At 33.8% G+C, this 17,267-nt stretch overlaps 1 pseudogene; it reads left to right on the top strand.

Annotated features, from left to right (window-relative positions):
- The first annotated feature begins 1,828 nt into the window (after window positions 1–1,828).
- LOC146935206 (putative pectinesterase/pectinesterase inhibitor 33) lies at window positions 1,829–4,271 on the top strand (annotated as a pseudogene).
- The last annotated feature ends 12,996 nt before the right edge of the window (window positions 4,272–17,267 follow it).

Raw genomic sequence — 17,267 nt, 5'->3', positions numbered from 1 at the left:
AGATGGTATAGAGGGTTGACACTTGACATTGAGAATAGTCCTATAGTGAAAGGGAGAGAAAATCCATGAAAAAATGTAAGTCTAATCATTAAGAAAGATTTAGACGTACACAGTATGTCTTTTAATTAATGTGCAATAGGGAATTACAAAGTTATCTAATCCATTATACAAGTACTCCAACTAATTGGATAAGGCTTAGTTACTGTTGTTGTAACGTCGGTTGGTTTTACATGTGATCTTGTTTGAAAAAAATGGCAAAGTTTTAATTCTTTTTTCTTTCTTCAGTAGTTATATATAATGGTAAAAATGGAAGGCCATAAGAATAGATGCTATATATGAAGCATTGACATAGACATGTACAGTGAACTGTGAACATGACACCCACACTTCAACACCGTAATATTTTGAGAAAATATAAAATAATTGAATGTAATATCATGTGTCGGTGTCTTGTCAATGTTGGATACTGACGCGTGTCGGACACCGAACACATCTTCAATCCGAAGTGTCAGAGTTACACATATATGAGTTGTTAAAGTGGCGTGGTTGGCTAGGAAGTCAAAATATGTCTGATCCTTCAAAATTTGTACTTTTTGTTGAGAAAACCGGGGAATGGCAACCCTTAATTTCTTTTATGTTTTAACACTTTCTTCCCATAGAGAAAGAGAATTTCCAATTCATGATGCATAGTTCGCATGGAGAATGCGGTTATTGATTGATAAACACACAAAGTTCCTAACTGTAATTTTTTTTTTAGATTACCACGCCATCAGTACAAAGTTTACACCGTCGTGTTTAACGGTGATTAATCTCCGTTGGAGAACCTCTGGGGGACACAAGGTGGGTTCTTCCCTTCCGATCAGATTTTTTTTCATAGGCAGAAGCCAAGGGTTGAACCTCTAATCATATACTTAAGGAGTCTAAATTCTTTACCACTTGAATCATTGTTGGTTCCTAACTGTAATTTGCATTGTAGGCAGAAAGGAAAAAGTTACAAATTTGGTAGAAAATAAAGTTTCAACATCACACGCAGGAGACTAAGATCACGAATTAAAATGCAAAACTTTTCACAGATGATGCAAAGTTGAAGTACATGATTGAAATATATATTAAAATTTAGGAAAAAGTCCATTCTGTAACCATGTATTAAAAATAAGAGTTACCAACTACCCTTAATTATCAACATTTGTTTAACAACTTGTAAACAGCCACAGAATGTGTACAAAGTATGACATAACCAAGCCACATTATGCATGCATGTGGACTAAGCACAAAACTAAAGCAAACTATGCATTCTCATCAAAATATTAATTTATTTGTATAGTCATAGCCCCACTTAATGCATTAAAAAGTAAGCTTAAGAATGTTTCTATGTGAAGCTACATTAGGACACTTGTTTTTCTTGCAATATCAAGTAATTAGGCTCCAACTTTCTGAATTATTAAGTAATACCATTTTTTCCTACTAGATAAGATTTTAATCCTATTTAATTAATTTTCACTTGCAATAGAATTCATAGTTTGTATCTGTGTCATTCTTCAATATCACTTTCAATTAATTCCACATGTTTACAACCTTCACACTCCACCAACAAAAATGTAAGTGTATATATATATATATATATATATATATATATATATATATATATATATGTGTGTGTGTGTGCGCGCGCGCGCGCGCGCGTGCGTGTGTGTGTGCACATATAGCTTAATTCTCATAAGTCAAAACCAAAAACAAGTCAACAAAAGCATCATCTATACACACATTTGTTTTATGCAACATAAACTCTTATTATTTCAAACTCTTCAATTATTCTACGATTTGAATTATGGCAATCATTGGAAAAACATTGTTTATGCTCTTTTTCTTATCTTCAATTTTCTCAATAGCCTCATCAAGAAAAGGACCTTCCTCAAGCAACATAGATTGGTGGTGCAATTTAACACCACATCCTAAGCCATGCAAACACTACACAACACAAATGAACAATCATTTCAAAATCAAACATAGACTTGAATTCAGGGAAATGCTTGTTCAATTAGCCTTAAAACAAGCTCTTACCATGCAACAAGAAGCACAAGAAAATTCTCAACACCAACAAAACTCATCAGTGCATGAAACGGTTCATGGTGATTGTTTGAAGCTATTTGAAAACACAATTTTTCATCTCAACCGCACACTTGAAGGCTTGAACAATGCAAGCAAAAATTGTTCACCAAATGATGCACAAACATGGCTCACAACTTCAATTTCATTATGCAAACCAATGTCATTGAGATGATAAGGAACATCTTAGCCATCAATATGCATTTCCTAAAACATAACAAAGGTACTAACAATTCTTTTATATTTTTATCTTTAAAATTAAGTATTGTCTTCGCTAAAAATTATTGAATAACTTAATTTGTGAAGAAAGAAATGCGGGTGTGAGAGATGAATTATCGTATGTTTATTTGGTCACATACATAAAGATAAATTATCGAATGGTAATAGGGTTGAACATGAAGAGATAAAAAAAAGAGTTGTAAAATAGGAAGACATGAGAGTAATTGTATATACTTTGTAGATGTTGAAGTATATAGCTTCAATTTTTTTGGCATAAAATGATATAATTTTGTATTCTCCAAATTTTTAGTTAATGATAATATTGATGTTGCTTATTGTACTTGTTATATAAATATGTATAGTAATATGGTCATGCTAATCTAAACTTCTGGTTCTGTAACTTGCAGAAACAGAAGAAGGGTCATTTCCAAATTGGTTTTCTATGCATGAAAGGAAGCTTTTACAGTCCAAGTCTCCAGTAAAGTACAATCTTGTTGTGGCAAAAGATGGTTCTGGACAGTACAAGACTGTGCAAGCTGCTTTAAATACTGCTGCTAAGAGAAAATACAAGACAAGGTTTGTGATACGAGCAATGCTATATCTCTAGAAAAAAAACATCAAGAATTCTTCAAGAATAAAAAGCAACCAATCACAATGCACTATTTGCCACAATTCAAGGAGGTGTGGCTGAAAAATAGGAAGTGGATAAATAAATCATGCAATTAAAACTTGCCACATGTGTCTTGAAAAATTCTTGATACTATTTTTCTAGATAAATAGCATTTTCCTTGTGATACATGTGAAGAAAGGTGTTTATAGAGAGAACATTGAGGTTGTTGTTCATAATGATAACATTATGCTGGTTGGTGATGGGATGCAAATACCATAATAACAAGCTCTAGAAGTGTTCAAGGTGGTTTTACCACTTATAGTTCTGCAACAGCAGGTGAATTATATTTCATTTCCTGTTTTATGTTCTTGTTATAAGAGAAAAACAATATTTACTGCTTGAAAAAGTCGAACTAACAACGGAAGTTAGAGACTGGAAAAATAAAAATCAATCTATGAATTTGGCGGCTCCAATAGGCAGTGATGAATTTAATGTTTTTCGATCTCTAAATTTTCCTTAGTTTTTTAGATGTGTCTTTTTGTACAAGTTAATTTCATGCACCTACTATTGAACATAAAAGATGCGAGAGGGAAAAAATTGAGAAAACCTACAATCATTAAGTGAATTTTCGAAACTTAATTTTAAAACCCTAAAATTCAATATTAAGGTGTGCCATATCAGGTTATCAAGACACTCTGATGGCTCATGCACAACGTCGATTTTATCGGCAATGCTTCATCTATGGCACCGTAGACTTCATCTTTGGCAACGCTGCAGTGGTGTTCTAAAATTGTAACATTTTTGCAAGAAAGCCTTTGGATGGTCAAGCTAACATGATCACGGCCCAAGGTCGAGGTGATCCATTCCAAAACACTGGAATTTCATTCCACAATTGTCAAATTAGGGCTGCATCAGATCTAAAGCCTGTTGTTGACAAGTACAAAACCTTCTTGTGGGCAGGCCTTGGCAACAATATTCAAGAGTTATGGTGATGAAAACTTTCATGGACACTTTAGTGAGCCCCCTAGGTTGGTCTCCATGGGGTGACACTGATTTTGCTCAAGATACATTGTACTATGGTGAGTATGAGAATTATGGACCTGGTTCTTCAACAGAAAATAGAGTAAAATGGCCTGGTTATCATGCGATAAAAAACCCTAATGAAGCATCAAAGTTTACGGTTACTGGACTCCTTGCTGGTCCAACATGGTTGGCGACCACTTCTGTGCCATTTACATCTGGTCTTTGATCATTTATGTTGTGCTATAGCTATTTCTTCATTGCCTCAGTTATTGTACTTAATTCTTTGTAATTAAATTCATTGTAATTCTTGTAAGAGCATGCTCATATTCTTTTGTACACTGCGAGAGATATTCTTTTTCATATTCATATACTCATAAAAAATATTATTCATATACCCATATAATGTTTATATTATTAACATTATCATAGGAAGGCTATTAAGAATAATGATAGTTAGTAGTGTAAGTAATTAGTTCAATTATTGGCTAAGTGTGAAATAAAAAAATTAGTTAGAGTTTATAATTAGGAAGTTAGTTTGTTAATCCCCCTTCTAGCTCTATATAAGAGCATCACTTGTAATAATTTTACTACCTTTTATCAAAATGATTTTCTTCGTGTATTATTCTCATTCAACTTTTAAAGCTCTTTTCATTCAATTTCTCCAAATCCTCAAAATCTTAACATGGTGTGTTGGTTGAAAATATACATGTTGAAAAAGTCCCATGATGCTTAGAATTGTAAAGGAAAAGGTAGTGCAAGACAGTTAAGATTGTTTCTTGAAGTGCAAGGTGACTCCTTCACTTGGTTACTTTCTTGCTTGGCAAGTATTGCATGCCACGAGGTTTTTTCTTAATATATAGGTTCTATCTCTTTGCTACAAGATGCATTAGTCAGAAACACTAGTTTATATCGTTCTCGTTTCTTTTTTTTATACTCTTGTCTTAGAGTGTTGTGAAATGTAGTTAGGTATTTTCTTTGGATGATGTGTGTATATTGTGGCCGTTAGGTGTTTGAGAATAATCGATATGTTGTAAAAAAAAAACTACATATATGTTGAAAACAAATGTAGTTTTTTCTCCGCTTCGAAGTTTTCACGTTATATTCTTGAGTTTCTGTTGTGTTATTTTATTTTCTCTATGCTTGTTTTTCCCAACAACTGGATCGGAACTTTTGGTTTGGTCCAAGGATAAGGATAGAAATTATTATTATGATATGATGTGGTTGCAACATTGTTTGATCTTCCACATCAGGGGAAAAAAAGGTGGTACTATGAAAGTGTTGCAATCACTAGTTTCGCTGTGAAGTTTGGGCTATAGAAAAATGAAGGAAGAATGAATTTTGACTTGTGGAAATTTCAAGTCAAGGATGGGTTGATACAATCAAGATTACACATGGTATTGATTAGTACATGAGAGTTGATTTACCATGATGCAAGACGTACTCTAAGATAATGTCGGTGGTTGACGAAATTCTTGCAGCATGAAAGTTGCACCGTAAGTTTTCAGCTTGCTTTTCGATATGTGGAAATCCTTGGAGAGGTTTACCTGTGATTGAAGTATACTCCTTATGATAGAGTATGATAGATTTTTGAACTTTGATCAGTGGCGAATGTGGTTCCTTCAATTCTTTTCTTTCTTGTTTGGCAAGTCTTGTAGGTCACAAGGTTGTTAGTGCAAGACCAGCAGACCAATGCATATAAATAGGTTATAGTTCTTCATTACAAGATGCATAAGTCAGAGACACTTTAAGTTTAAATTTGACATAGAAGGATGAGAAAGATACTGAGTTATTACTTGTAAGACCCTTTATGGAACCCACCAAGGCGTTGATAGATGTTGATCTGGGAGAGGTTGTGGTATGCTTTTATAACGAATATGCAATATATAACATTTGTTGAGAGGCTCGTGAAGAAGCAACAAGAAAGGAAAACCATAAATTTTCTATGAGACATGCACCTAAGGCGCAAGGCACGGACGCAGAGTAGATAGAGATACTTCATGATGTGTGGGCGAAAAACAATAAGTTTAAAGGTCATAGGGATGAGGAAGAAAAAGAAACGTAGATATCAGACGTCTGGCTTATGACGTAAAAACAGTGTTGCATGGAAGGCAACCAATGGAATTTTACAGTCACTTATTTTGTCCTTTACGTTTCTTATTGCTAAGACAATTTTTCTATGGTGATTATGATGCATGGATATATTGTTACTTTCCTATATATAGTTGTTTTTAAGTCAAATTTGCTTATTATTTTAGATTTTAGCAGTTTAGTAACTGATAAGCCAAAAATATATGGCATATTACCTTTATTTATCTTTCACTTTGTGTAATCCTTAAGTGCATGCAAATCCTAATTTATCCTTAACTTAACTTAATTAGTCTTTTATTGTTTTAGGAACCTTTATTTCAATTGTTAGTGTTTATTCAAGTTTTATGAACCTTTTATGTTGTTAAGTGTTTGATTGAATGAAGAGGTTATGCATTCTCAAAAACGGATACCAAAGTAGCATTGCTAGCCACCATTTTAAAGATTCAAACCACTTTTCTTTATTAGATACTTGTTGGAAATATTAATAGAAAACAGGGTTTGTATAGTCTAGAAAGATAGAAGAGAGTTGTTATGTAATGACAAAAGTCACTGTCCTGAAAACAAATTCTTGGTGGACCTCTAGTATAACCCAATATCGTATTTTCTCCCCAAGCTTGACACAAATTAATGTCTGAAATCAAACAATCAAGGCGAAATCACGTGGAGTTTCATAAACAATGCTCAGAATTAAGAATAAAAAGAAAATGACTAGTAATTTTTATTTGGATCACACATTGAATTCACCTCTCTCCTGAAGAATCAATTCAATCGATTATATTATGGCTTTAAGAGGAAAATAATAGTACTCTCTCCATTTTTTTTCTTTTGATGTTTTACGACTTCAACTATATTTCAAAACATTTGATGTTTTTTATATTTAATATTTTTTTCTCAAGTTTACCCTTGTTGAAAAACATACCATAAAACTATTAAAGAGTTGTAACATTTGGAATTTAATTATAATAAGGACATTTTAGTCCAAAACATAAAAATATTTATGTACTTTAATTACTCCTTATGACTTATGTCAAGACTTATATAAATATTTATGTATTATAACTACTCCTTAAGACTTAAGTACATCAAATAGCGCAAAAACACATTGGAATTTCTTGTCAAAGTTTGTATCTTAGAAATCTTAAAGTCTTAAAAGTTTGTTCAACATTGTTCAATTTACACCCCTGATTGTATATCAAGTGTAAGAATAAATTTGTTTACTTGTAAACAAATAGAAGTCTCTTGCTTGTGAAGCTTGAGCATTAGAAGTCTCTTTTAGTTGTGATTGAGCATTGAAAGTATCTTGCATGTGTGCCTGAGCATTAGAAGTCTCTTGGAAGTGTACTTGAGCATTGGAAGTCTCTTGCAGTTGTGCTTAAGCAGTGGAAGTCTCTTGGTAGTTACCTTGAGCATTAGAAGTCTCTTGCAAGTGTGCTTGAGTATTTGGAAGTCTCTTGGAAGAGTCATTGAGCAATTGTAATCTAGTGAAATTATAGTGAAATCCCTTGGAAGTGCAAGGGGACAAAGCTGTTTATGTGTTGCGGGAGGAACCAATATAAATTGCTTGTGTCTGCTCTTTCTCTTTCTCCCTCTCTTTTATCTATGTGTTCTGTTTTATCCGCTACCTTAGACTCCGACAAGCATCAACACTTACAAAAAGAACTAGAAAAAGGCAACATACCCCCCCAACCCCCCCCCCCCCCCCCCCCCCCCCCCCCCCCCCCCCCCCTCGTCTTTTTCTCACATTCATAGTTGTGATAACGCGGAAGCACTCCATATAGTCAACCCTAATGAATTGGAGGAAATTACTCCTTAGGGTAACTTACATTACTCAATGCCCAAAGGTTTAAATTACACTGCCCTTTGATGAATAGGGATAAATTACCCCTAATGGCAAGCCACTAATCAAACTGTGACATATAGTCAACCCTCCAAATCAAACATGTGAGTTAATTTTAATCCTAGGTAATTTTTACTATTTTAACTTTAATTAATTGTATTTTAGGTGTTTAACTTTGATGAATTTACATTTTAGGGTCAATTTCACATCAAAAAAAAAATCTCCTTTTCTTCATCTTTTTTCTTATAATTAGTTATCATTTTTCATGGAAAAAAAGTATCAAACGGACTTTTAGAGTTATTAAATTCATTGCTTGTTCACTAAATTTGCTATTCAACTATTGCAATTGTTTTTCTTAAAGAAGCTATTGTAATTGTTTGTCATTGGTAATAAAAACTATTGTAATTGTTATATTGCTTTTTTTAAAAGAAAAGGGTCGTTCATTTGTGGATATTTTGGATGCTATTGTCTTGAAGAAGATCAGGTCACAATAAAGCATTACCATACGGTTAAAAAAATAATTTTTATTACCACTAAAAAACAATTACAATAGATAAATGGCAAATTTATTGAACAAGCGATAAATTTGATAACTCTAAAAGCCCGTTTGTTACGGTTTTTTCATGAAATGGTAACTAAGTGAAAGAATAAAGATGAAGAAAATGAGATTTTTCTTTAATGTAAAATTAAACCCTAAAATGTAAATTCATCTAGATTAAATGCCTAAAATCTAATTAATTAAAATTTAAAATAGTAAAAATTACCTCAGCATCCATGTAATCCAAATATTGCCAGGTCAAATATAATCCAATGTGGCACCTCTCAAAACACAAAATTCATCCACTCTTCTCTATCTAGCCTTTTTTTTTTAAAAGAGCAATGATATATGCACATCTGTTTAATGACAACTTTGTTGACAACCATGTTTTTCTCTCTTCTAATTGGTCAAAAACAATGGAGAGAAAAAAAGGAAGAGAGAGGATAAAAACAACATATGAGTATGAGAGAGAAAGTTGTCAAAAGGTTGTCACAAAATGGTTGTACATATATCATTTCTCTTTTTAAAAAGATTCTCTATCTAAGTCTTTTGTACATTGCACATTCATCCACTTAATATTTTGAAACCAAAATTATTTAATGACCCTATTATTACATACATCATAATGGCAAACAGTTCACCAATTTGGTCACTATATTTTACACAACTTATTGAATTTCTAAAAGAACACATTGTCGATAAAGATATATATATATATATATATATATATATATATATATATATATATATATATATATAATAAAAAAATATCGTCTCATAAGTGTAGCTCAGTTGGTAGCTACCAGGGACAATGTTTGCAGGGACCGGGGTTCGAACCCCGGATTCTCCACTTCTCCGCACTTTAAAAAAGTGTGTGATCTTGCCACTAGGCTATTGAACAAAAATAATAATAATAATAATAATAATAATAATATCTAGTGCGGTGATGCCAACTACCCAAAACTCAAGGCTATTAGTGCGGTGATGCCAACTACCCAAAACTCAAAGCACTACCCAAAACTCAAAGCTATTGAACCATATCTAGTGCGGTGATGCCAACTACCCAAAACTCAAGGCTATTAGTGCGGTGATGCCAACTACCCAAAACTCAAAGCACTACCCAAAACTCAAAGCTATTGAACCAAAGTGCGGTGATGCCAACTACCCAAAACTCAAGGCTATTAGTGCGGTGATGCCAACTACCCAAAACTCAAAGCTATTGAACCCAAAAAAAAAAAATATTGAACCAAAAAAAATAATAATAATAATAATACTAATATATAGTCCGGTGATGCTAACTACCCAAATATAGTTCGGTGATGCCAACTACCCAAAACTCAAATCAACCCGCCACTAGGCTATTGAACAAAAAAAATAATAATAATAATAATAATATCTAGTGCGGTGATGCCAACTAGCGGTGATGCCAACTACCCAAAACTCAAGGCTATTAGTGCGGTGATGCCAACTACCCAAAACTCAAAGCTATTGAACCAAAAAAAAAAAATAATAATAATATTGAACCAAAAAAAAAAAATAATAATAATATATAGTCCGGTGATGCCAACTACCCAAATATAGTCCGGTGATGCCAACTACCCAAAACTCAAATCAACCCACTAAGATAATAGCACCAAGTGGGGAGCAAGGTTTGGCACCCTAATTAATAGTAGTGACCAATCAATTGATTGAGTTTCAGTCATTATAAATAGATTATTTCCTTTGCAAAGTAACAATCCAAATACTACATCAAAATTATGTACTCCCTTTATGTGTGTGTGTATATAAATAGATTATTTCCTTTGCAAAGTAACAATCCAAATACTACATCAAAATTATGTACTCCCTTTATGTGTGTGTGTGTATATATAAGATAAGATAATACTATATTTTAAGAATTAATTAAAATAAAAAACAACTATTTTGTTGACTAAAACAACGACATTCATTCACTCAAATTGGTAGACTACATCAATTGAGAACAAATTAAAAATTGCTAAAACCATAAGAGATGAATTTGCGTAGAATTCACAACATCCATCTTAATATCACACGACGTCAAAATACCTATAAATGTGGCAAAGCTTAATATGATGACATTAAAGGGACTCAAATATTCTGCCTCAACATATCTCTCTCTGCATGCATCCTCAACATATACCTCTTTTTCCCTGCCAGCCACAACACCCTTGGTTTTCATTTTCAAATCAATGGCTTTCAACTTCTCCTCCAATCTTGAACGCCAGATACATGAAAACAGAATTGATTTGCTTGGATTTACAGTTGAACAGACAATGAACATTGCCAATTTCATTTCGATAGACTATCACGACAGGCGTCTTCGTTGTGGATTTGTCTACAAAATGATTATTTAACACGTTTCTTCGATTTTCTGGATATTGGTATCTTTATAAATTGCAGGAGCTATTAGCTCACAATACTCCATTCTCGGTTGTTATTGAAAATCTAGCGTTTGAGATTTTACAATTGATTGGAAATCTCAAATGGTGTTTTTAGGGAGCATAGTGGTATGAACTTGAATCCTTCTTAATCGATCACGAGAAGTATAGCAGGATATTTGTCGAGCAACTCGAGTGTAGTGAGAAACTCTTGACGGAAATAATCGATGATATTCAAACTAGAGAACAACAAATTCTTGCAGAGTAAAGAGGAATAATGGCTCAATGGAATGGTTCTGCGGAAGGATCTGAACAAGTCATGAGATAGGTATCGGTAAACTCGCTTTCCTGTTGTTGTTTCCACATAGCCAAGTGTTCAAGGTGCTATCTCAAGACTTGTTCAGATCCCTCAGTAGAACCATTTCATTGAGCCATTATTCCTCTATGCTCCGCAAGAACTTGTTGTTCTCTAGTTTAAATATCATAAGATATTTCCGTCAAGAATTTCTCACTACACTCGAGTTGCTCGACAAATATCCTGATATACATCTCGTGATCGAATAAGAAGGCTTCGAGTTCATACCACCATACTCCTGCAAAACACCATTTGAGATTTCCAATCAATTGTAAAATCTCAAACTCTAGATTTTCAATAACAACTAAGAATGGAGTATTGTGAGCTAATAGCTCTAGAAATTTATAGAGATACCTGTATGCAGAAAAACAGAAGAAACGGGTTAAACAATCATTCTGCAAGACAAATCTACAATGAATACGCATGTTGTAATATTCTTTCAAAATGAAATTGGCAATATGCATTGCCTGTTCAACCGTAAACCAAGCAAATCAATTCCATTTTCATACATATGGCATTCAAAATTGGAGGTAAGTTGAAAACCATTGATTTGAAAATGAAAATTGAGGGTGATGCTGGCACGGAAAGAGAGATATAAGTTGAGGATGCGGCGGGGGGTGAGAGAGAGAGAGAGAGAGAGAGAGAGAGAGAGAGAGAGAGAGAGATGATTAGGTGTATGGAGAGCGTAAAATTGCACCTATTTATATGCTTATGTTAATTATTATATTAATAAAATAATTAATATCGTCCTTGACCAAAAGAAATTAATACGTTCAATAATGAATAAATATAATAATTCAATGTGGTCAAAAGAAAAAAATTTAACGTAAATTTTGTCGTCCCTTACTGTCTTTGAAGGTTTTTGCACACAAAATTTCATAAACTATCAATGCGTTCATACCTGGTATAATTGTTTTCTTGCTAACGTCTATTTCAGGACATTTTTTAATGATTACAAATTAAAAAATTATTCACTAAAAGAAACTTCAATTTCTATTACATGGAATACACAAATTTTCATAAAAGTTTACCATTTATGATCCTTGAAGAGTGTCCAAAAATACTCGTTAGCGTTTTTTTCTTTCTACAATGGTGTAAACCTAGAACCCGCTCTAAACTTTTTTCTATATTGATCTTCTTCATCCACCTTGTTGTAGAAGTGACTCAAAATTGGATTTCTAGAAGTGCAAAATCGGGGCCCGGTTTGGACAAATCGGTGGCCGATTTTGACTGGTTTTCCAGCCTTTGCATTCGACAATTTTCGGTGCCCGATTGGTGAAAATCGGCTGCCGATTCTGCTAAACAGCATAAATATATAACGTATTTTTATGGGCTAGATTTGTTCCAATTTTATGAGGGATACTTTTACTATAAATATAGACCTTGTATCATAGTAAACCTGAGAGAGAGTGGGGCTGAAAACAAGGGTTTAGAAACAAACAACAAACTAGGGTTTGGAGAGATTTCTCTAAGAGGGAGACACTAGGGTTGGGATTGATTCACCTTGGGAAACACTATTAGGATTGAGTCTCTTGGTCATGGGAAGAGATTGGGATTTTGGGTAGAATTAGGTTTGAAGGCTAATTCTTGTAACCCTTTGATATCTCTTTGTAAAGTTACTCATCATTATAGTGGAACATAGGGCTTCACACATCAAGTTTTTATTGGTGTGATTTTTTAACGAATTCACAACAATTGGCACCCACCGTGGGGCAAGGATCAAATGATAATTAAGTACCACCGGTTCGAAGTCGGATATTGAGACATTTATCAGAGATAATGATTTTGGGTTATGGATGGTAAAGATGGAAGCGGTGTTAACACATCAAAAGTGTGAGAAAGCTTTGAAGGGTGAAGGTGCGTTACCGGTCACCATGTCACAAGAGGAGAAGACCGGGATGGTGGAAAAGACCAGGAGTTTGTCTTGTGCCTCTGGGATAAAGTTTTGAGAGATGTAGCGAAGGAACCAACTGCGGCATCGATGTGGTCAAAGTTGGAGTCTTTGTATATGACAAATTTTTTGGCTCATCGGCAATTCCAAAAGCAACAACTCTACTCATTCAAGACGGTGGAGTCAAATTCCATCATGGAGCAACATACGAAGTTCAACAAAATCTGTGATGATTTGGAGAACATTGAGGATGCGGGTGCTTTGGTGGTGTGTTGTTGGAAGGATGAAGAAGGTGATGTTTCTCACCTTTTGAATGATGCCTTGTAAAGCGGTGGTTGTCTGGAGAGATGTTAAACACTCAACATCAGCCCGGAGAAGCAGTGGTAAGAATACTCATGGTCAGTCTGAAGAGATGGAGGTAAGAATACTTTTGATCAGCCTTTGAGGTGGAGTTTCAAGGTGAAAGACACAGTGGGATGTGCACATTTGGAAGTTGAGGCAGAGAAAGCTTAGCTTGAGGTGGAGTTGAACACACCGGGAATGGTACGACCATGGAGACCTTGTGTGCTATACTCTAATGGTGAGCAAGGGAATTCTTCATGAAGACGGAAGCATTCCGGAGTTTGAAGAATGTATAGCATGGCTTGTGGGATTACCAGAAAAGACCAAGGGTAATTGGAAGTAAGTGAATCTTTAGGAGGACGGATTTTATCACTCCAAGGGCTGAAGAAGTTTATGGTGTAGACTTGTGGAACTACCTAAAATTCCTAGTGTAGTTGGATGCAAGGATGGTCTTCGAGAAGGCGGAAGGCATTCCGATGGTTGAAGAGGTTGGATGAAAACTTGTGGAGCTACATGGTGTAGTGGGAAGCAAGGGAAAGAGCAACAATGGTGATTGATGGTTAAATTGACGTCATCACTAATTTAGAGTCAAGGTGGAGATTGTTGTAGAAGTGGCTCAAAATTGGATTTCTAGAAGTGCAAAATCAGGGCCCGGTTTGAACAAATCGGTGGCCGATTTTGACTGGTTTTCTAGCCTTTGCATTCGACAATTTTCGGCGCCCGATTGGTGAAAATCGGCGACCGATTCTGCGAAGCAGCATAAATATATAACGTATTTTTATGGGCTAGATTTGTTCCAATTTTATGAGGGATACTTTTACTATAAATATAGAACTTGTATCAGAGTAAACCTGAGAGAGAGTGGGGCTGAAAACAAGGGTTTAGAAACAAACAACAAACTAGGGTTTAGAGAGATTTCTCTAAGCGGGAGACACTAGGGTTGGGATTGATTCACCTTAGGAAACACTATTAGGATTGAGTCTCTTGGTCACGGAAAAAGATTGGGACTTTGGGTAGAATTAAGTTTGAAGGCTAATTCTTCTAACCCTTTGATATCTCTTTGTAAAGTTACTCATAATTATAGTGGAACGGAGGGCTGCTCTCTCCCCTAGACTAGGTCAGTATTGGACCGAACTGGGTAAACAAATTTCGTGTTTTCTCTCTTTCTTTTCTCTCAATGTTTTCTCCTTTTGCTTGTGTTTATAAGTGTTACCCACGTTGATATTGGTTGCTTGATTACTTTGCTCCACACATCAAGTATTTTATTGGTGTGATTTTCAACGAATTCACAACACACCTGTAAGGAGTGCTTTATGACCAACTTTTCGTCCTAATTCACACCAATTAAATTTTTTTTTCATCCATTTTATTTAAATAAGTGGTTTTCACATATATTTGCTTTTTTTTCGTGATTTTGTTATCATCTTAGTGGGACGTGTTTGTTTTGTTAGTCATCTTCGTGAGGTGTTTTTTTTTTGTGGTGTTCTTTCGGTTCAAATTGACATATTAACTTTCATCAGATGCCCATTAAATCAATGAAATGGGCGTCTTCAATGTTACAAATATTGAGGAAGGATATTTGAGACACTTCAATATCATGATATTAGGCTTTGTCATATTTGTAGGTATTTTGACATTAACCTGGATGTTGTGAGTTGTTCGCAAATTCATCTCTTATGATTTTAACAATTTTTAATTTGTTCTCAATTGACGTAGTCTATCAATTTGAATGAATGAATGTCGTTGTTTTAGTCAACAAAATAATTGTTTTTTCTTTTATTTAATTCTTAAAATATATTTTCTTTTATATATATAAAAAGGGAATACATGATTTTGATGTAGTATTTAGAATGTTACTTTGCCAAGAAAAGAATCTATGTATAATGATTGAAACTCAATCAATCGATTGGTCACTAATATTAGGCTGCCAAACCTTGCTCCCCACTTGGTGTTGTATTCTCGGTGAGTTGATTTGAGTATTGGGTAGTTGGCATCACCGGGTTAGACAAATTTTTTTTACCTTTATTGACAATATATTCTTTTCGAAATTGAATAGGTTTTGTAAAAAGAAAAATAGTGATTGAATAGGTGAACGGCTTTCCGTTATGATCAGGGACGGATCCAGAAATACTGTATAGTGAGGGCCATGTGCAATGACAGACCCAAAAAATTTAAATGGTGTAGGCAACACATGTAACATTTCATTTTTGAAAGCATAAATATACATTATAATTATCTCTACGGTTTTTCATATTCTTGAAATATTGATTGATTTTCTCATTTTCTTACCAAAAAAAGAATGATTTTCTCATTTACAATGTCAATAAGAACACACTCGATATAAGAAATCAAACAATTTTTTTCATTTTACCATTCATTTCTCTATAGATTTCGCATCTGATTCTTGATAATATTCATAGCATAAAGATCTTTTTCAGTTGTTGTAGTTGTCGCAATTAATATCAAAAACTACTCTAAAAGCAAATATATCAACAGAAAATAAACACTACAAAAACTAAAAGTATAAATTCACTCAAATAATCAGAACTCATACTCAAATATGCACTACGTACCAAAATAATTATATATATTATGTGTTATTAAAGATTCAGGATCCGTTGACACCAAGTGTCAACAGATTCGTTGACACCAAATCTTAACTGTTGATTTCTTTTGCAAAACAGTAAGTACTAGACAGAACAGTACATTATAGAACAGCACAACACAAGGTAGAACAGCACAGGACAAATTTTTATATGATTGAATTATTTTTTTTGTTTTATACGATTTTTGAGGGACGAAATGTTATTTTGGTATTTTAGACAACTTGTGCGTGGGACAAAAAGTTGTGCTGTGGTTTGGTGAGGGACAAAAATATCAGTTTTTGTCCTGTCCCTTGCCTCCAATTTGTGTATCTGAAACAGTTTTACAAATCAAACACAGGACAACTTGAGTTGTTCTGTCCTGTGCTTCATTTTTTAGCAAATCAAACGCACCATCATGTGAACCACTTTAAAGTATAATGTAATATATCTTTTTATGATTTTCATTTCCTAATTTGTTTCATTCGTTTTCTCTCTCAGTATTTGCAATTTCCTAATTTGTTTTGGCCATTACCCTCTCCTCTTTCTTCATCCCCTTCATCTTCTTCTGTCTCTTTATTCCTCTCTTTGTTTCTACCGTCTTTCTCTTTCTCTTATTATCAATTTGCAAATCATTTTATCATGCTCATTTTTTTGTGTACCATTTTTTCACAAGTTTTCTTCATTGTATTTCTTATTTCCGTAGTGGGTGGATGTGAGATGAACAAAATTCACTTGCACCTCAATAAAAATAGTTCATATGAACAAAATTGAATTAATCGTATATATCATCTAGTGACATGTACATTAATTTGTCTATGTATGTATACATGAACAGTTTTTATTTTTTCAGTAAAAAAAACGTCAATTGCTTCCATCAATTCTGGTTGAATTCAATTGGCAATTGAATACTTGAATTTCTTTGCAGATTGGCAATGTTAATGGCAGATCATCTAGATAAGTCACACATATGAATTCGTTACAATCTCATTATGAGTAGAGAGAATCCGGCAGAACAAATTAGGAAATGAAAATCACAATAAATATGATACATGATACTTTTAAGTTTTCATTTATTAGCCTTTGGATCAAATGAAATCATTGGTTAGGATTTAGTGTTAATGAATCCTTTGACACGGTGTCAACGGATCCTGACTCGTTATTAAATTATTAAAATAAATAATATATATTCCCCTTAATTCTCTCTATGTCGTTACTTTTGTATATGTATTATAATATAATAATAATAATCTATACTGTATAGACTATACACTTCT

This window comes from Medicago sativa, chromosome 3, assembly GCF_051527215.1.
Source record: "Medicago sativa cultivar Bolivia chromosome 3, Bolivia_mono, whole genome shotgun sequence".
NCBI classification, from domain to species: Eukaryota; Viridiplantae; Streptophyta; class Magnoliopsida; order Fabales; family Fabaceae; genus Medicago; species Medicago sativa.
Note: the sequence above shows the minus strand (reverse complement) of the source record. Positions and strands in the feature narration are given on the sequence as shown.